Below are 22,472 nucleotides of genomic sequence, written 5' to 3' on the forward strand. Positions count from 1 at the left end.
TTACGGTACAAAACTGTAGTTAATTAAAAACTGTGTGACCGCACGCGCACACACATTATATAATATGTACAAACTGTAGTGTTGCACAAGTCACCCACTGACATAGTGCTTACAGATATATTTATAGCGTTTAGCATACTTTTATTCCGTTTTTTTTATTCGATACCTGTTCCAATAACATATTTTTACGTGAATAAATTTAAACTTCCGTATAGTTAACTTTATTAGGTGCTTTACTAAAGCCCTTACTAAATTAATTTATTAATCAGACATTTTGCTGAAGAAAACAATTGTTTTTTTGGAAAGTAGTATTTTTTTTAGTTGAGAATGAATTTTTGTTTAAAACCATATTGGCTTTACTACAAAAACTTAAACGTCTGTTTTACACTTGTCTGTAAAAAAATTGTGGCTGCAAAATGAACCATATGTCAACGTCATAATTTGTCATTTTTTTAGACAAGTCTTAAACTGACGTTTAGAAGTTTTTGTGGTAAGACGGTGTCTTTTTATCCATTTACCTAATTTAGTTCAGAACTTATGCTTGAAACAACAGTCAAACAAACACTGTGCCAGTGAATATGCCTGTTTTCCCTAATAAGGTAGTAGTTAGAATGAATTCTACTGATTTTCTTCATGTTTTAGATCCATCTTCATCTTAGGTTCAAAGATATTTTATTCTCAAAAAAGACACAGTCACTTACTTGAGAACAATAAACAACTTATATCTAATATAAAAAAAACATCGAGTTCGTCTTTACATAATAGCCTATTGAGTGTTGCATTCATTCAAGACATTCAAATAATTTGGTCAAATGCTTTGCTATTCTTTATCAAATGTTGGGCCAGCTGATTCTTGAATGCATTAAATGACGGCAACCTCTTTATATTAGTAGGAATTTTGTTGTAGAACTGTACTCCTTCAAAAGTTACATTTTTCTTACCGAAGTTTGTTCTTATTTTTGGCAAGACGAGCAAACTAGCTCGACGAGTGCTGCGTTGGGTTACATTTTTTACTGTGGTAAATGATAAGTTTGTCTGTATATTGTTACCGAGAGCTTTATGGATGAAAATGCACGTGTTGTATATGTATAGCTGTTTTATATTCATTATTTTCGTTTCCTCATATATCTTCTTAGTTGAAGTTCGATATGGATAATTGAATATCAGTTTTATCAATTTATTTTGTGCCACTTGTATATGATCCAGCTTCGTTTTTGCCGCACTGCCCCAGACTTCAACCAGATAAAGTAGATGAGATTTCACTAGGGCGTTGTAGATGGTTAGTCGCAGTTTATGCGGAATACTTCGAACAATATTTCTAAGAGTTCCAAGCAATGAAGCAAGCTTTGTTCTAATGTGTTCTAGGTGATTTTTCCACGATAGCGAACTGTCCAATCTTAATCCTAGATATTTTTCGCAAGTCTTTTGTTGTAAGGTAATATTGTTGATATTTAAGGGTTCGTGCTGAGGTATTGTTTTATTTTTAGCTTTGAATATGACGTAGCATGTCTTAGATATATTAATAGTTAATAGATTATACTGAAACCAATAAAATAAAGTATTTAAATCTTCTTGGGCCTGGAAAATTAAATCATGAATAGATGATCCGAAATAGAATAAGCAAGTATCATCTGCATATAGGGTAAGATGACCATATAGTTGTAGTTCTTGTAAGTTATTGATATATATTAAAAAGAGAAGAGGACCCAGGATGGATCCCTGAGGTACTCCACAAGTTATTGGTAAGGCATCACTTTTGTAATTATCAATTTTAACTAGTTGTGACCTGTTTTTTAAATAGGATTTAAACATATTTAAGGCGCTGCCTGTGATTTTTATTGTTTCCAGCTTTTTAAGAAGCAATTCATGACTAACAGTATCGAACGCCTTTTTGAGGTCTATAAAGACTCCAAGGACTATATTTTTACTATCTATGTTTTTTTTTATTTGAGTAACAAGATCGATCGTAGCGGCAAGTGTACTGCTTTTTGGTCTAAACCCATATTGTCTATCTGAAAGAAATTTGAATGATTGTAGATGTTTGTCTAGTCGACTATGCAAGATTTTTTCTAGTACCTTCGACAGTACAGGTAGTACTGAGATTGGCCGGTAGTTGCCTGGTTCAGTCTTCGATCCTGATTTGTGTATAGGGGTTACTTTTGCCATTTTAAGCGAATCGGGAAAATTTCCTTCATTCAACAGTTTGTTGAAACATTTACTTAGGTTGTTCGCTATTATGTTACTTATGCATTTAATTGATTTGGTACTAATACCATCTAATCCTGTACTGCAATTAGAGTCAAGTTTATTAATTATCTTTGTAATTTCTGTGGCAGAACATGGCTCAAAATTTGAAAGCACAGGAGTGTTTTCAGGGGGAGTTTTTGGTAAAGCACGTGTATAATCAACATGAAAAGATTTGGGTATATTATTTGCTAAGAGAGGGGCAATAGTCGAAAAGTACTCGTTAAAATTTTGGCAAATCTCTTTAGGGTCATTGATATTCTTTGAATCGATTAGTAGTTCTGAAGGAACACAGTTCTGTTTTATTTTATTAGCTGCTAGAAAATTCATTAAATTCCACATTTTCTTGGGCTTGTTAATACAAGCGTTGAATTTGTTATAGTAGTATGTGTGTTTTGTTTCTTGCATATTTTCCGCTACCCGTTTCCTTATTGCGAGAAAGTCTGCCTCCAGATTGGTATCATTTGGGTTCTTCCTCAATTCTGTCCACAATACATTCCTTCGGTTGATTTCGTCAATAATGTTTTTGTTAATCCAGTCTTTCTTGGGTAGGTTTAAAATTTTGGTTTTTCTTGTTTTGCTCTCTTCCACTGCTGATTTGATTATATTTTCCATTTGTGCATAGCTTTCACCCAGTTCTTCTTGGTTCGTGCTTTCTAGAATATTATGAAGTTTTATGAAGTCAATTGCTTCATATTGGGTTGTCATTCTTCGAGGGGGCTTAGATTTTTTAATTTCAATATATATTTGTTTATGGTCGGACATTGAAGAGTCTACTATTGCCATATGGAAGAAATCGTCTTTCAGGTTGGTGCTGACATGGTCTAAAATTGACTTTCTAGTGTTTGATTCTCTCGTACAATATTTTTTATTTATTTTATTTAGTATTTTATGCCCAGTTCCCTTCAGGAGTTCACTGTATTGTTTAGTTTTTTTGTCTTTATTTAACAAATCGATATTAAAATCTCCGAACGCGATTGCCCTCTTTCTTTGCTGTAGCTGTTCCTCGTATACCTCCAGGAAGTCACCGTAGTTAGTATCGCCAGGGTTATAGACAACGCCTACTTCTAGTGCATATCTCTCTAGCTGTATCCATAAGTAATTGTTTCCGCCTGTGTATTTGGATTCTGTTAGCTTATGTTTTAGGTCATTATGGACATATGCTGAAACGCCGCCGCCTCTTGTATCAGTTCTGTAGTTGTAGTAGTGTGAGTAATTATTAATTTGCAGTTCCATGGCTTGTGTTTCAGTTCTAATCCAAGTTTCAGTCAATAAAATGACATGAATTGTGTAAGGTAATGCTTGTAGTATGCACTTAAGCTCGTCGAATTTCCCGCTTTTACGTATGCTTCGGGCATTAAGGTAGAAAAATCTGAGGCGTGATTTATTAGTCGTTATATTTTGGTAGTTGTCAATTACTTGATAGGTATTTTCGAGAAATTCAGGTGTTGTTTTATTTATTGTTTGTAGTTTTTTGAAGAGATTTTTATTATTGTTGGTGTGCCGTTAATATATTTTATGGTAAGTTCATTCTCGCCGTCGTTTTGGCGTCGTTTTAATTCGTCTTTTATATTCTGAAAATATTTTTGCTGAGTTGGGGTTTGGTCTGAAAATATTTTTATGTTTTCTGGCAATTTTTCTTTGTTGCGCAGGAGAAGTTTCACGGGTGCAGAGGTATCATAGCAAACTTTAACTCTGCGATTTTTTCCTGGTGAGTATTTGCCGATTCTAAATATTTTGATCGGGGTAGGAAGGTCTTGGCTCACCAATTTGGTAATTTTCAGAATTTCTGATTCCTCTAAGAATGTTCTTTCTTTCGCAGTAGCACCAGATTGTTCTGGTAGACCAGTTACTATAATATTTTTCTCTCTATTATTGCGATCGGCTATCTCCTTAATAATGTTTTCGTTCAGACATAGCTGGTTTTGAAAGTTATAGCCTGTATTTTCATCAGTCGGTTTAGTTGCCGAAAGTGTTAATTGTGTTTCTAATTGTGCCACATTTTTCTTTAATTTTGTGTGTTCGGCTATAATGTCTGAAGTCGATGATTTAATCGCATCAATTTCTATTCTGTTTTCTCGAATCATGCCTGCGGTTTGCTCGTTGCATGATTTCAATTCAACAATCTCAGCTTTAACTTCAGCTATACTTTCTTGCATTTTAATTAAAATCTGCTGATTTGAGTCTACATATTGTTCTAGCAATGAACTTATACGCGATAATTCCGACCGAATATTTTTATTCTCGGTAGCGCAGTCACATTGTGTTTTTTTCCCGGCTGTTTTCTTTCGGCTGGTAACTTGTGGTTCTACTGATGTATGCAACATGTTTAGTTTTGATAAATCCGGCTGTGACCCGCCCGTGATGGCCGTATGGCTCGGTGGAGATCGTTGTACACTCATAACTGTTTTTTAATATTTGGTTTGATGTTTATGCAACGAAGATAGGTGGATAAATAGTCCCAAAAATAGAAACCCAACGTCGATTCCGAACTCGGGGCACCCGGTGTATTCGACTTGGCAGGTAGGTTGTTTACCGCATGCGCCACCGAGTCACTTGAACGGCGATGCGAATTTGTTGATCAGTATGTTCTTCTGCACAAAATGTCAAATGAAAAGAGGGTGGCAGTAAAAATAAAAATTGTGATTTCATCACTAAGTTTCAAATTAGTGTTTTGTCCAATATTTCGGTGTCCTTTACATTTATACACTATGCACAATTGTTTTTTATGTTATTAAATGTGTTTGTCACCAATAAATCACTACAAAACGGGCACAAGAACTGGTTTCTCTCAAGAAAAAACTGTCAACAAAGAAAGTCACTTTTAGTCAATTCACAGTGAACAATTTGTTAAGATAACATTTTCACACACGCATAGTACTGTTCACAACACTCAGAATAAGGATTGGTGAAGATACAGTTCATTAGTGTTTTGTTAAGATTTTTTTAGACGGGAGCCCAATGTTTGCTGACGGCGAGCGCCACTACCCACTACTACTATTACTATCTTCAGTCTGTTTATAGCTAATACCAATCTAATGATTAAAATAATTCTAAGCCAGCTTCCAGATTTAAATACATTAAAAACAGACGACAGACCAATAAGCTTAGTTACTTTTGCACCTTGATTTTTTTTTTTTTGTTGTACAACTCTGCATGACAGAAACCGTGACATCGAAACTGAAAGATACAAAAAGCACAAAAGAGCAGCATTTAACACGTAACACAGATGTAATTAAAAAGTATATCAGCGCAGTTATGCAACGCTCTCACCCACTAACACAGTAGCTCGGATCACTTCCATTTTATCACTGATCTGTGTTTGCGTCACACGGGGAAACTACATTTTGTTTATATAATATTTTGGCTTCACACGAGAATGTTAAATGGGCTTTGAGCTCAATGGCGTCGTGGACCGAGAAATTAATTAATTTAGTCTCGTATGATATAACTCGGAATCTAGTTCTTTAAGTTTCTTCTTTATTTTGAAGTGATGTTCAATGTTTATTTCCACGTGCTTCAAAAATCGACAGAAAAATAACTTGTCAATCAAAACTTAAATGTAACCCAGAGCTCAAATTATTTAGTTCGAAATGTTTGCGAATCTAAGAAGAATCACCAGTATACGATACAAATACTATTATTTTTGGGAAACTACTTATTACGCTAATGTTAAAAGATGCATTTTCCGATTTCCCAAAGCGTCGTCTTCACACTCTCATCGTCTTAAAACCTCTAAAATGCGTCATTCTACCTTTTTTATTGCTTTTCCAGCGACAAGAACATCCTTTATCTTCCTCCTGAAAAGTTAAGTCTCTTACACTTATGAAGTTTTCACTCTAAAGCGGCAATATAAGACTGAATATGAGACCTGATATAGCTAAGTTACTGGAACTTATTTTTACTTAGGAAAACCTGCTCTGAAACATAAATAGTATGTTCTGAAATATCAATGAACTCTTAAAACTAATTATAAATCTCAGTTAACAGGGGGTAACCCATTGTCCCGGTGAGCTATTAACTTAAATGTCTCTCACAACTGTTGGCTTAACGAGTCCTACAAGCGCCCTTTGTATAACCTACTTCATTAATACATTTGATATTTCACTTCCAGAATAATTATCTTTCATTTTATTTTCATTCCGATTTGTCCGAGAGAAAATAAATGAGGAAATCTGATTGTGAAATTGCTTTGTCTACAGAAGCAGACACAAAAAACATAAATAATTAAGCTCTTGAATAAAAATAATTTCATTTTAAATATACTACGCGGGAAAAGTTTTATCGTCATTTTGAAACTGAATTACGTGTCTACTTATCTACGTATTTTTGGTAGTAAAGTAATAAAATTATGTAAAACAATTTAATACGCAATAAACGCATAAATTAGCAAAAACTTAGCATAATATTTTTTTTATCTCCATCTTAATTTAAGCCCAAAATCCTCTCTTTTACATAGAGAATAATATCTTGCTTATTAATTACAATTTATGCACAATCTAAGTATTATTATGAAATTACTATAGTTTAATGACTTTTGAATACAATCCGTGAATAAAGCACAGCATCATACGGCTTAGTTTAAAATCGCCACAAAAGGGAGGGGAACAAAGACTTAAGGCGCAACCTACATACATCCCCTCTTCCGATCGCGAGATTGTCAAAGGATCGCAGAAGCGAAAGTTGGTAGATTCGTTCTACTATCTCAGTAAGGACTGAATCACATACTCTGTAACGTTATGGAGCCCTGGTATGTTATACGGTATTATTACAAAGTAACGGGTACCAGGTGGAGTTTGCACGGCGGCGCGTCTCTTTCAATTTATGATGTCCTAGTACTTTTCGTGACGCAACAATATGGACATTGTTGCGCTGCAATCTTCGGTGCCAAATTATTGGCGTTATATTGAGTTAAGTATTTTATGACTTGCACACCTATAGCACTAATTTCATGCATAAAATCGTACATACTAGAAGGATAAAATGCAGAAAAAATATTCCAATAAAAACTTGAAGCATCAAGCTCCTTTATCAGTCAGGCATATTTCAATACCAAATTCAATATAATTTCTTCATAGTTTTCCCCACGTAATTTTCATGGTTTATCAATAATTCGTTAGAAATGCGTAATGAGCGATAGTGACGTTGCATAAGACAGATACTGCACGAACTGCTTATCAGCTTGCATGCAACGCGCTACGTGTCCGAGCTCACTCGTAGATAGGACCTGCTTTTAGGAATCACTCGCGTTTTGTGAAACATTGCTTCATAGAATCGAATCAGCGTCATCTCCGTACTGCTATTTTCCCCTTATAGAACCCTGCCCCCTTGCTGTAGATGAAGCGTAGGGATAATCTGTGCTATTAGGCTTCTATCTTAAGTCCTTTTGTGTTCCAGAGCAGCAGTAATTCTTGCGAACGATCCTGCGGAACCATTTCAAAGATGATTTGGTTTGCGCTATTCCCTCTGGCAATACTTGATGAAGTGTTAAGTAAGGATGTAATGTATTTCATGTAAGTATGTACTCTTAAGAGTAAATTGTGAGTTCCTGCAAATATATCACGTTCATAACGATACACCACATTCGAGACAAATTGTGAAGGTTCTTTTGTGCAGAAACAAATTCTATAATTTGTACTGGACTTTTTGACCGTGTTTTTTTTTTCTTATCTAAGAAATAACTCCTATTTCATGTCTCATATCCTAAACTAATATTCGCAAAATATCTAAGCTTACCACTGCGAAGTTGAGCGGGAGTGGTGTCGTGCGCTCGCGCAAGCACCTCATCTCGCTAAGCCGGCTTATGCAACCTTTCACTATTGCACAACCGACTGACCGACATTCAGCGTTATGCAAGACAATTGTCTTTTTATGCCAATCGACACATTCGCCATCCCACAGGAAGGAACTACATTTACTTTTGCTAAATTGTGTCAGTATTTTAAGTCATGTGGGATTTTCTCAAGTATGTCATAGAGGCTTGTGGGGGTTTCCTTGTGAGATTATTTGGTTCTATACTTATATAAAACATTTTTTTACATAGGTTAAGAGCATTCACCTTCTCGTGTATCAATTAATGTAGGTTGACGCTGCCTCTATCATCATTGAGGTTGTAGTCTTTCTGCGCAAAACTATCCGTAATCATTTAGTTAAATTCTAGCTGCACTAGTTTATTGAAAGAGAATTAGCAAGACAAATAAAATAACCATTAACACGAAGTACTAAAACTAGTGTAGTTGTAGTAAATCGATAATTATTTGTGAGTTTGGTGCCAAATTGGCAGCACAGGCAGTGCCAAGCAACAAATACAAGAAATATAGGCCTGGCTCAGCTGTCCGCAGTTTTACAAAAGGTTTTACAGTTAGTCCTAGACAGTTGCGCAAACCCTACAAGTTCCTGGTCCGTAAATGTATAAATAACAATATGCTTTTGTGTTAACCTTTCCTAAAGACAACAAAAAATATGCGTCGCGTAGATCAGCACTGATATACGAAAGGTGAATGCGGAATAAGGGCCCTTTGTCTAGCCGATGTCTTATATGAAGCGAGTAGGTATTGATACAACTGGTCTTAAAAGCCTCTCATTATGCCTAAAAACAATAAATATTTTATTAGTGGAGCTCATAAACTATTCAGATAAACTTTTCTTTAAGCTCTAAGTGCCAGTTCACCCAAAAATACGGGGAATACTGGTAGCATGATCTACAAACACAAAAAAGTTTACAACTGAAAACAGCATAAAGGAACTAGTATTCAAATAAAATGTACCGCTATCACACGATACCATGTCAAGGTAAAAGTATGAACATTGAAACGAAAGCAAAAGTGTGCGAGATCCTGAATCCGCCATGATACATCCGCGAAACGGCGCGCACGCATCGCGACCGCGCCTCACACCGACGCGAATACGTAGGCTTTATTTAAATCAGTTGAGACGAGTTTAGAAACGTCATTATAATTAGGTACATATAAATAAAGAAAATTGAATTTATGGATTTGTGATACTGGATTTGTGTAGCCAATTCAATAAGGTTTCATTCATAATGTCTCCTTTTTTTACGTAGAAAAATACGAAGCATTACTAGCGTGTTGGCTGGCTCTTATGAAAAACTAATTCCACAGTTATTTATTAGGTAGGTACTCTATATATTTGGAAATAATAAAATACTTGCAATAAATAACAGCCAAAATATATAACAGCTAGTTTGTTTTGTGACTGACTGAGTGCAGTATGATATTTTAAGCGTAACACATCGGTGTGACATGCGGCTAAGTTATAACGGCTTTTTTTTCTGACTCACCCCAATGTGTAAGTAGGACATCTTCGGTTTCCGTTTTAAAATTAACTTTTAATGCATATAGACTGACACCATTACGATCAATCTTTTCCTTGTGAAGATCCTGGATGACCAGGTCATGACGTCACCACGGAACATGCAGAGAATTTAGACAGTGTCAGTGAGACTGTATCAAGTAGATTCCTGAGCTATATGCCCATAGTTGCTTATATGTACCTCTACGAGATCGAGGTCGATCGAAAAGCAAAATCAAAAACATTTTCAAGGGAAATGAATCTTATTCTATAATTATTAAATTCTAGTTAAGTTTCCGTTCAAATTAGTTAAGCCAAACACTTGATTACGAAACTACCCATACATTTCAGTTATTTTAACAAAACGAAAATAACTACATTCAATGCTCAATTTGTCAACTAAATAGGTTCATTGGTGCATTTGATTAAAAAAAGGTTTAGAGAAAAATAACACAAAAGTCGTGTCAATTCTATTTCATAACACAAAACGTGGATCCGTCAAAGGCTCTGAATATCGGAACTCGCGCATCTTCATAGCAAAACATCCTAATAGCATCTTTATGTCATTGTAAAAGAGACCTAAAAGTAATGCAGCAAGAATTACAATTCCACTGAAGTTCGTATCATCACTTTCGACTTTTGTCATTTCAATTCTCAATCGGGACCGAGTTCCAAGTCAAATTCTGATACAGTTAAAGCTCAGCTCTATTTCGAACTACAAACGGTCGAATTTACGTTGTAGCAAAGCTAGCTCGAGCAACTTTGTCACAGTAAATCGTTTGCCCTACAAATGAAAGTGAAAGTTTGTCCGCGCAAGCGCACAGTGGTGGGGAGGCAGCGCACGCGTCGCATGTAAATGCGGATTTAGGCGTTTGATGAAGCGCCGCACGTAGGGCTCAACACTCATATTTATGTACTATTTTTGGACAGCAAGATGAAAGTATCAAGATTAGTAAGGAGTCATACATGACATGTACTCGAAGGGATGGCTGAGTACCTACCGTACCTTTGTCGGTAAGACGACGTGAAGTAGGTATTATAGTAGGTTTAGCTGAGAAACACTCTTTCTATGGATTAAGAATAACTTCTTTTGTATTTTAAAATTTTCACACATTGGGAATATTATACCCTTTATTTTATGGTATTGGGTGTCTTTAATTTCAGGAACAATACGAGTTTAAGCAGAAGCGTTCCAACCAGGTTCCCGAAACGAAGACCCGAAAACTGACTCTAGAAAAATTAAAAACCCTTTGGGAGGTGTGAATATAAACTCATAGATTCGATTCTGCACAATGAGTAAGTAACGTGAGAATCAAGGAGTTATAACAACATAGTAATATAGAACTATGTTAGACGTAATAAATAGTCATTGAAGTTATTAGCGATGTTGCATTCATGTAATAGGAACAACTTCTCTACAGAGAAGGAACTAAGTTTGCAGATTAGACAAAACTGTCGACAAGAAGAGATGAACCATCAAAAACATAAATGCATTTGGTAAATCAAGTTTCATGTATGAAATGGAAGTACTCTATTATGTATTTATCAAAATACTTCGGCTGACGAAATATTGTAATGTAACAAAGTCAGTATTTTACTTTTTTTTTTCAGTTACTTACCTATAAATACGATTATCAATATGAATATATTATGATGAAATGAATGCTGGATTAGTAATTTACTATTTTTATTACTTCACCTAGAAATAAATATCTCGAAATCTGAATCATATTTTTTGTACCAAGTTATGAAAATTATTCTCAGTGCTTTTTTGTCGATATCTAATCGATGATCGATCATCACTAAATAAATCATCAGCAATATCGATATATTCAATCACAAGTACCAGGGTCGCATAATGACCGCAGAGCTCTCGCATCTCGTATTCTCGATACGTAGGCGGTTTACTTATCTAATGGCTATCAGAAAGGCTCGCCTTTAGGGAAATACGTAGATGGAACTCCCACCTATCTAATGGTTAGTTTTAACTAGGCAGTTTCAACCTGACTGAATTAATTAATGTATCTAAAGTTTAAAGTTTAGTTAGTCTTCAGTCGCGGCACCATTAGTCGACTATCTATCTTGTGGTGAAATGCAGCACGCAGTATGTCACTAATAAGAGTTTTTGTTATGTTTGCAGTACAGATTTGTGTAATAGCTAGGTAATTAACTATCGTTGTTTTCACAATGCACAAGATTTATTGTTGAAAAACTGTACAACGTACAAGAACATTCGATAATCCAAATAAATGTCATTTTGACAACAATGTTGATGTTCTTCTTTTGTCTATTTGACCTATATTTTTGAATACATTTTAATAGTTGGCAATCTTGGACATTAATGTCCATTTAATTTTTGTCAAGAATATTTACTAAATAAAGCCACAAGGGCTATTATTGCACATAAGTTTGTAACAAACAGATAGTACCAGGCAAACATAATCGAATAGAAGTAACTAGTATAAAATTCTATTATCTTCTGGGAACTATCCCACGAGATCGGCTCTGAGGCGATAGTATGGGGCAATACAAATTTATCCAACGTCAAAATGAACTCTACATCATTAGAAATAGGGGTTAAATCTATTCGGGACCGACGTGTCTCATTTTTATGGAATCAGATCAGTCGTGAAGGATAGGTCAGATTGAATAGAGAGTAAGATTAAGTAGGTATCCAAAAAATGTTTTTGGTGAAATCTTCCAGTTGACAGTTTTTGATGACGCTTGTAGTGCTGACGTCATTGAATAAGAACTCGTCACTATTGCTACACGCAGCCAGTCAGTAGGTCGGTGGCCCTCCATATTTAATACTTGTGTTCAGCTACGTTAGGAAAACTGGAGGCTACAACAAGATCGAGAAAAAGCTCTTTCAAATACCGTAGTCCTTTACGTTTATAATTAACCTGTACTATTAGTGGTACATCCGTAAATAAACCCGAGTACACAGTCGTGCTAAGTCCTGAAACAATGCACTAATTACCGCGCGTCACCGAGGAAGAACATTGTTTGCTGATCATAATTAGGAGTCCTTAGATTAATGTGCACAGGACACAGATTATACAGTGTTTTATGTGCAGGTGCGTGACTAGGTAGAAAAGTGAAACTATACCTAATCTTTTACAGTATTTACTAGTCACAAACAAAATGCGTCGATGTCAAAAAAAAATGTGGTAAATAAGAATAGAAGAGTAACTTTAACGAACAGATTACTAAGTAGGTTACCTATTAGATAAGCTTTAAGTTCTTTATTTCAGGTAAGTTCCATAAGTGAATTTATTGACACCTAAACCCGGAATTTTACCAAGGAAAAAGTTGATGTGATTGAGAAAAGAATATAGTTGGGAGATTTTAAAACCAGGAGATCCTAAAGAAGATACCTGTACGAGCGAGAACACACGGAAAATACTGAATATAAAATATACCTACGGAACCCAGTTTAAATAATTTCTTTGTGTCATCAACAATAGTATAATTAGTGACATAATTAGTATTATCAGCGGCCCGATCGCTCCTTGACCGTCTATCACGATGATGATGATGACACTGTGATCATCACGGTGACGTCTGTATGGCGCGTTTCATCACTCTTCCGTGTTCGCGTTAACTATTTACATATTTTAATAGATATAAGGAAATAGTAAATCATCCAATATTGCACTTTTTATACGCTGTCTGTCTTTCTGTAAGAAATGTATATTGAGAAATAGACGGGTAAGTACAACGCTTATATACTGCTTATTTCATATAGGTGAGCACTCTCTGACCAAGTATTTTACCCATTTACTGACTTCTCATAAGACATCCTGTATGCCTCTGCTCAGAAATTAGGCATTTGACGAATCGCGCATGCGTAGTAGTGTTTTGTTCGTAAATTATTATGGACTATCGTGATCTTTGATAGCCAACTTCGGATCGGCAAAAATATATCAAAGTTAAAGTCAAATCATTTATTTCCTTTAGGCCTTTACAAGCACTTATCTCAAGAACTGTATTATGCGTTGTAAACGGAATAGAATTGGACTTAATTATATACTAGATATCTATATGAACCCTAAAATTTTCTAACTCAAACTCGATCTAGTTAGCCTAGGGTTTCGTATTGAGGACCTTTCAATCGCCTGTCACGTCCACTGAGTCACTGACACTTGTATGTCTATTAAGTTATTCAAGATCTGGCGATTGATACGAGATCTGTCTCACTATTGTCTGCGCTAGGTTTAATGCTTAATTTAAGTTATTTATTCAAACTTGGCTGGTAATTAATCAGGCAATTTTACACAAATCAGCCCCATAAACGCTCACCCCTCACCACTTGTACTTTCATGAAGTGAGTGAGAATCATGAAAGTACTTGAGTGCTCACCACTGCACAAGTGGTGAAACACGCCTGTCAATCCCTGTCATCCCTGTCGAAGTCTATGTTATACTTTTACAGCTTATCTAGACTGATATTTTTTTATTTGTTTGTTTTACAATAAAGGCTCCGAGAGTCCTGAGCCGATTTGAAAAATTATTTCACTACTGAAAAGCTCCACTACCGATTGACCTTACGATCCACTTTGAGCTTTCGATCTTTCTTTCAATACTTTCAGTACCTACTTCAGATTATTTATATGCCAGTATCCCTTTCAAACATAGACGGGAGCGCAGCTAACCCTTGTAAATGGACAGCATCACAGCTGACAATGCATCCGTCAACATTCTCAACATTTTTCACAAAATCTATAACAAACAACAAAGAATTACTGCGCCACTATTGTACTTTTGACGAGTTATCTTCCAAAGAAATGCCCTGAAGGCGTTGCACTCCCCGCTGGCGCCTGCTGAGGGGGGGAGGAAGGGGGGGGGTGTGAGCACCGCCGAGCATTCCACTGTCGCTTTCCAAGCTTTCTTCCGCCTCTAGCAGCCTTGGAAATTTGGCGCAGGGAACACCGTGGAGACGACGGACTATGATTTTTGTTCTATTTAATAACAAATGAAGTCTTGTATGCCCGGTGCGCAGATCTACGCGAGACACAATTGATTTTCTATTGTTCTCTAATTAGCGGCATATAATAATCAATTAAAGAAACTGTTGACTCATAGTTTTTTATGTTAGTTTATATTGATCTACTCATAATATTTCCTCAATGACTAATTTTATAACGATCATACTATTGATGAAATCTCGAAGAATATTTTTTATAGTACTTAAATAACAATATAATTTCATATAAATCTTATTTTATAATAGTGTTGGCGTAACACCAGTCGATAAAACTGTTTTATATCGCTAATACTTAGTAAACACCATTCTTTAACTAGGTATTTTATATAGACTTCGGTATTAAAAAAATGCATTAAAAAGATGCACATTTTAATTTGTTTTACATAGGTACCTGCCACTTGATAAAAAAAATCTATGTGTAAATAGGTCGAGCGACTCCATTCCCCTGTGCCCTCCAGAGTGAATGAACTAAATAAGCGAGATGGTCTAAAGTCGTACTTTCACCGAGGTTAAGGCCCTGCACTGAGGCCCTTGGCCCTTAGGCCGATGCACTTATCTGCACCAGGGAAAAAAACAAGCCTTTTTGGTAGCAGCGCTCAGGAAGTACTTTGTCAAATTAGGATGGCACGACTACCAGGGGACTAGGACTTGTCAGGAGGTGATCAAACATTGTAGAATGCATACAGGTTCTTCTTAATTAGATGAAGCGCAGGAAAAGTGTTTATAATGAAAATGACTTATTAATGATTGCAGCAAAAGCGAGGGTGGGATACTTTTTTTCTGTTGTTCCTTTTTAGGTACCCATAATTTGATATATTTTGCGTTATAAGAGTGCGGCTTCGATATCTACCTATTGTCCTGAAAAAAGTTTTTTAAAGTCTGTTTTAGTGACAAGTTCATATTTATAAAGATAAATAAATAAAGTACAAGGCCAAGTGAAGATGTTTCCTGAAGATTAAGTAGAGGGTGAGTAATAATATAAACCTGAGTTGTTTATGTTCACTTGACGCGCATTATGACCTACTTTCATACAAACATAGAGAAAGATAAGCAAATAAAATAAATACCTAATGCATTTTATTCTAAGTGCTAGGAGATAGCGATAAAAAATGCATTTTGAAAAACTGGGTCTTGTCGACGTCGCCTTTTTTAATATAATTTAACTAACACAACTGTGTAAGTGAAACACATAGAATGTTTATTTAGCTCTGAAATAAGCCAAGTTTTCAGATGGAAAAGAGAGTATTTTATCCAGCATATCTCAAATATTCTTATGACGTACAAAATGTATTTATTCTGTTCCTTTTCCATCCAAAAAGTTAGAATTTCCTTCAGTAACTTGTCTTCAGCAGGAACAACTCGAGTACCAGGATAGCATATCAGCAAGGAAGCCCTAGGGGAAGGTTTGCTCGCGTTGTTACCGAAACTGCATAGACGAGTGTCAACGCTCCGGTCGTTGTACGCAGCGGTACAGGCGCGGGAGAAACTGACCGCGCGCGTGTTTACTTTTTTTTTAAATAATTTATCATCAAATAGGAACTACTGAAACTAGGACATAATAGAAGTTTAATTTTTACATGTTTATTGATTTAGTTAATGCGTAACACATAACCTAACATCTGGGGTCATTCCCGAACACGGCATGAGTGAGAGTGAGAAATAATATCCTATAATAAATTAACATTAAGATTTTAATTCAATACCACAAATGTTTTAATAAATTACTTGAAAACCAACAACAATTACAGAATACATTTTATTTTTATTGCGAATCTCATTCATATACTTCACAGGTAAAATACTATATGAATAAAAATATTAATTTATATAAACATAGGTACTCTTAACTCGGTGATAAGTTCTAGTGTACCCCGTGACTGTGCAGTCGCACGTGCAAGGCCGCGCTTTGGGTCGGCGACCCACTGCCGCGCAGCCTCCCTGCGCGCCGCTACACAACTACCAGCACCACATACATAGCAAGGGGTTTCAGGAAACGTACTAGGTACGTGGTAAATGGTACGGACAGGTCTCCTCAAATGACTTTGCCGATGTAAAGTTTGCTAATACATACGGAACAGTCAAAATATATGAACAAAATACAATTGTGCATGCGTGAGGCATCTAATGGCTAACAAGAGCGGTAAAGTTATTTGATGCATGCTACAGTATTTTGTTGAAACATTTTTGGAGCGTAATGTCACTAGCAAACTTTAGAGCCGCAAAGTCAAGCGACGAGATGTGTAGAAAATTGTAGTTGTTAGTTAGTTGTAGATGAGCATAGAATTTTCCACATCTGCACCGTCTTTTTGATAGTTTTCCGTCTATCTGTCTGAATGCAGTGTTCAACTGTGACTTCCACTATAGCAAACAAGACCCGACCATGGGATATTCATGCGCAAAACCCTTAACAGTCGACCCAATGGACTCTTAGTGAAAGAAAAATAATTCTAGGTTTTAATTACGACATAACTTTGCAAGTACTTACTTATACAGGAAGGACATTATATGGCATTTACCGAAGACCACCATGAAATACCGCGATAATCCAAACATAATCCCTCGCAGGTGACCCGTGACTAATTTATACAGAAAAACAAACAAATAATGACATTAATTGTAATGAAAACCTTCTGAGAACACCACAATCGGTAGTGTTGTCAGCAAGGTGGTGGCATTCTGCTGCGTCGGCGATCTCAATGATATGTGATTCATTCATTCATTGTAATATTACACTGTTACATTCAATATTTATTTGTCAGTAATTTTAGTGACTGTTTTTATAAACCCAAAATTACAATGTTTTTCATGCATTAATAAAACCTTTTCTGGGATTTTTCTGCTACGCTTTAAAATAGGGATCCACAGCTGATCACATTTTCTCGCACCCACCAGGGCAGCATAACATTAAGGTGTTGTCATTGAAGGAAAACTCACAGAGAACATTTCCAAATAACCCAGCGTAGCATAACCAATTGGCAGAAACCTCGTGACCTAACCGGCAAACATGACCTATGAGAAACAGCTGACTGTAATAGCTACCAGCTACCAGGGTAGCATAAATCAAAGCATCTTCCACTAGAGCAAATGTTTAGACGCGGCTTAACCGGGGAATTATACGAGAAACAGCTGATTATTGCGACTGCTAAGTACTAGGCTGCCATAAACCGAAGGTGTTACCAATAAACCACAAACCGAATTAGTTGTAGATGGCGGGGTACCAATAAAAGTGTCTGGCGGTTGCTACAGGGTGTTACATAACACGGCAACTCGCCGACAACTGGGCAAGTAGACCGGAACGCTGTCATATACAGAATGATCACTTTTTACTCCGCAATCATACAGTTGGTAAGTAGTATGTGCCTTACTATATCTTCCTTTGCAAGCAACGATTAACTTTTGTTACGCTTATGTCATGTTACATTCTTCTTCAACATAGTTTTATACACTACAGAATAAGATCACATCCTCTTCAGTGTTATTAAAATATTTTTTAAATGTTGGCAACCTTTTACTAAACATATTTTCTTTGACACTTTAAATAGTTATTTAGATATAGACAAATTCCTCCATATGAACTTTAAAAACAAAATCGCAAATATTATCCGAATCAAAAACAACAGCCTGTGTAGGAAATCTCAAAGTTGCAGCGAGATTGACGCAACGCCGTGCAAAATGAGAAGAACCGTCTCATTGTGATCATTTCCTCGTGTTATGTCACAGTAACCTAGTTTACTACAAAATATAACAATATTTTAGAAAATTGTGCTCACTTAACCACGAATAAATGAATGATATAGTTTGATTGCGCGGTGCGATTCGAGCCTCCGCGGGCTCTCTCGTGTCTCTGATCTAGTAAAGGCTAGCTATCTAGTATAGGCGGCATTATATCATCGATAAGAAAATTCAAATAACACTTTTGCTTTAACCGAGAATCGAACCCATGACATGCATTTACAGCAATTCAACAAGGATTCCCTTTATCATTATATCGATCTAATCTAATACGCAGTGGTTATAATCAATATTAATCGCAGTTCGTGTACACTGAGGGTGAATGTATGCTAATCTCATGAATAACGCATCAACTTGTGAAATACATGAGCAATCCCGATAGCCTGAGCCGAGGTAATACCCCGCTACTACTAGCGATGCCTCAATCATCAATATCCTTTTGAAAAATCCTACGTCTTCGTTTCCGAAAAGATTAATTTTGTTGGTTAGATCGGGGCTGGTTCGGACTCCCCATGACCTTAAGTTCTGAACAGTACCTAGGTATGTAGGAACTATATTATTAACTTTTTGCCCCCTTGACTCAAAACCAGTATATAATGCAATACTTTTCTGTCTTATCTTTTCGCAAGCAATACTACTTTTAAGATGTTTTTTACCGTTTTTTATCACAGTAGAATTTGGTAGGTTAAGCTAAAAGATGGATGTCCTAATCTTATCGAAGTACTAGGAGCACATAACTAGCATGTAGTGTAAAGGCGAAATCAATTCAGTTCGGCCCACGCGGCCACAACTACTCATTATGCGTAGGAGTCGATCATTTTTCGCGAAAGTCAATCTGAGTGACAAATCATTTGCGACATCGTGATTGATTTAAATTTTATGTTACGTAGTCGCTCATTATCTGCTAAAGTAGGTTTGATGCATCAGAAGCTATTTATAGCTCAATATTGACTTGGCTAGTTTATGATCTTTAATAGAACCTACTTTGGGAGTAACTTTGTTTGTAAACTTATGAATCATGCCTGAATAACGATAAGATTATTGAATATTTGCCCTTTTATTTATTTTTTCGAGTACTGTGTTTCAAACTGAATGACAAGGAAAATCAGACCAGATGTAGCTTCGCAAATTCTGCAATTTCCATACAAAAATATCATGACATTAGTAGGCATATAAAAAGGCTCTGTCGGCAGTGATCCGAGTGAACGACCTCTACAATGATAACCGGCTGCACTTTTATCAGACGATGCAATTTTTATCGTGCAACGATCTATGTGCGCAGTTTTTTTCCTGAAAAACGCATTTACTTTGATAACTCGTGTTTGCTTTGTTAAACAAATACTATCAGGGGTCGCTGGACAGCTAAGAAAACATCAATAATAAAAATCGATTTGTTTGATGGTAACTGTGTGCTACGTTTATGTATGTACAATATGTACCTGTACAATATGTATCTTCATTTTCCACCCAAACACAAATGCACATGGGTGAGCAATATAATTAACTTACTAGTTTTCAGTAAGTTCCTGTGTATTTAGTTACAACTATTATTCTCCTAAAAGAAATTGCCTTCAAAATTGTGCAGGCGCTTTAACGCTCACTTGACAAGAAGGTAAACATGTACTTATTTACTTTACTGTTACAAATATTTAACAGCATTGCACCAACGCATCTTCCTAGCACAGCTGTGCTGGTGCTGCTGCTTCTGCAGAGACCAGCAAGCGGCACAAGTTTACTAACCTTGTTGGTAATATTACTTTTGAGCCGTTTGGGGTCGAAACGCTCGGACCGTTGGGTCCGAATTCATGTGTATTTTTAGATTAGCTATTTAAAAATACAGCACACTTCCCGTTATCAGACCATATAGTATAATGTACTCTGTGTATTAGATTTATTCTTTGACAAAGAATTAGCATTGTAACACCCAGTGTGTTATGCTAGCGACATCTAGCGGTGTGTAGCAAAACTACTTTGGTTATGCACGAAACAACTTGTGGTTCCGACATAGCAATTGATACAACTACTCGCCAATAGGTGGCGCTAAACGTCTTAAGCGTAGAACAAGTTTCTTAGAATTTTGTATTTTTTTGTTGTACTACTTTAATTGCGCATAATCAATTGAAAATACTAATCTTCTAATAACTTTGCGTATTAAAAAACAAATGTGCCAATTATAAATACATAATTATTATCAATAGAAATTAAGATACCGTAAATAAACGAAAACGATAACGTTAATACATCCTTGTGTATTATAATCGTATTTTATATATAAAAAAACAGTTATGTATCGGTTTTTATTAAAACGTAATGATAAATACTTGCAAAAAATACAGAGAACAAAACTATGTTTCCGCCCGGGATCGAACCGGGGGCCTTCTGCGTGTTAGGCAGATGTGATAACCGCTACACCACGGAAACTCATGATTTGCGAAAGAAAAATACCTAAGACATTCAAAGTACCAACCTATTTGTCATCGTGACGTCATTTCAACAATGATTGATATTTTTTTTTAATTTTTATCGTTGCTGATTTTCATAACTCTAGTTCAAAATTTCTTTACAAAATAAACGATTCGCGATTAGATCAAGCAGTTCTGAGCAAGCAATACAAGTCAATGCGCATGACTACAACTCGACAGCACACAATTACAAAAGGAACTAAAAAGGCAAAATCAAATTAGTTCACAAGTTGAGATGTTAGAATTTAAGCCTACCTACTCTGTGTATGACAAATGGTCTGAAACGTATGAAAAGCTGAGGCAATGCAGCATAGTTTCAACATTTTCCTTGTGAAGAATCACATCACCTCATCCTCTTATTTGGCATAGAAGTACGATTACCATGGCCATTACTCCTTAGTAACTAACCCTTAGTCCCATCTTGACTTTACGGTGCCAAGACATGTTAGATTGATGCTGGCAGCTGGACTTGCTTGAATTCTCTTTGACATCTCTACTTAAGAGGAGCCGATTTCTTCCTCATTTTTGCTGTGTCAGGTGCGAAATCCATTTTTTTATGTAACTAATACATTAATTATTAATGATTTATGACGTACATTATGAGAATGAGAACCAGATGATCTGTGCGTCACTGCATCGTCAGCCGTTAGTGTTGTGGATGACGCACGTCACGGCTTGTCGATGAAAAACTTTGGACCTTCGATACGGACCGCCCGGGGGTGTATCACATGTCATACATTTATCTACCTGAGTAACATATTATTATTGTATCTTTACGTTAGTAATATATGCAGTCTTAGACCATTGTAATTAAAGTTGCTAATTCACCACCAATTCTTCGGTAAGCTAGCTTTATATGCCATGTGTTACCATCAGTCTCTCTTAGGTACCTAGGTACTGTAGAGTCTGAATACATAGTTCAGGCACAAAATAAATACATCTTTAAGAGGTTGACAGAAAATCTAATTAGGTACCTATTAAATCCATAAGTGGGCGTAGCCAGAAGTGATGGGCCCTTATTTAAATATCCCCTAGTGAAAAAAAAACTGAAATGTGGTCCCATAACAGTAGACAACCATTTTAATAATTTCCTCATTGATGAAAAAATATCTACACCATCTACTACTTCTTTATCAAAGAACGTGCTTTTTTGTAGCACATCTACTTTTTATCGATGATTTACTTATCGACGTATCGTGCGTCACTGATGACGCGGGAATACGCGCGATGTCGTACGAACGCGCGCCAATACGACAGGCATCATTTGTTACTGACAACTTATTCTTATCATATATTGTGATACCTACATAGCCTCAAAAATGGGTCATATCATCATATGTATCAGTAAATTATAGGTCTTGTAGCAGTCTTTAAGTTATTTTCAGCATTTTATGAGAGACGCGCAGTAATCTCGGTTTCAAACATCTGTTAGCGTGGGCAGCTATATCTAAAGCCTTCCTTGATAAATACCGTGAAAGAATTTAACAAAAAGGATTAGAAGTTTCTGAAATGACGTGGAGGACATACTCGCCGACTTGCATTTTTTAGTCGAACGCACGTGCATTGAAACTATTGAAACTATCATTGAAACTATTCTATTTCCCTGCCCAATGGTGTTGATGGTGATAACTTTTGCTGCAAGCCCAATCCAACAAGAATTCGGTTTCCAATATTCAATACATAATAAGTACTTAATAAATAATCGCTAACAGGCTTTATCATTTCTGCTAGTAACTT

General features: G+C 36.1%; 1 non-coding gene across 1 annotated transcript; it reads right to left on the reverse strand.

The window, feature by feature from the left end:
- Positions 1 to 20,621: 20,621 nt before the first annotated feature.
- Positions 20,622 to 20,694, reverse strand: Trnav-aac (transfer RNA valine (anticodon AAC)). Its single transcript has one exon. It is a non-coding gene; the product is annotated as a tRNA-Val (tRNA).
- Positions 20,695 to 22,472: the final 1,778 nt, after the last annotated feature.

Source organism: Helicoverpa armigera, chromosome 25 (genome assembly GCF_030705265.1).
Source record: "Helicoverpa armigera isolate CAAS_96S chromosome 25, ASM3070526v1, whole genome shotgun sequence".
In the NCBI taxonomy this organism is placed as follows: Eukaryota; Metazoa; Arthropoda; class Insecta; order Lepidoptera; family Noctuidae; genus Helicoverpa; species Helicoverpa armigera.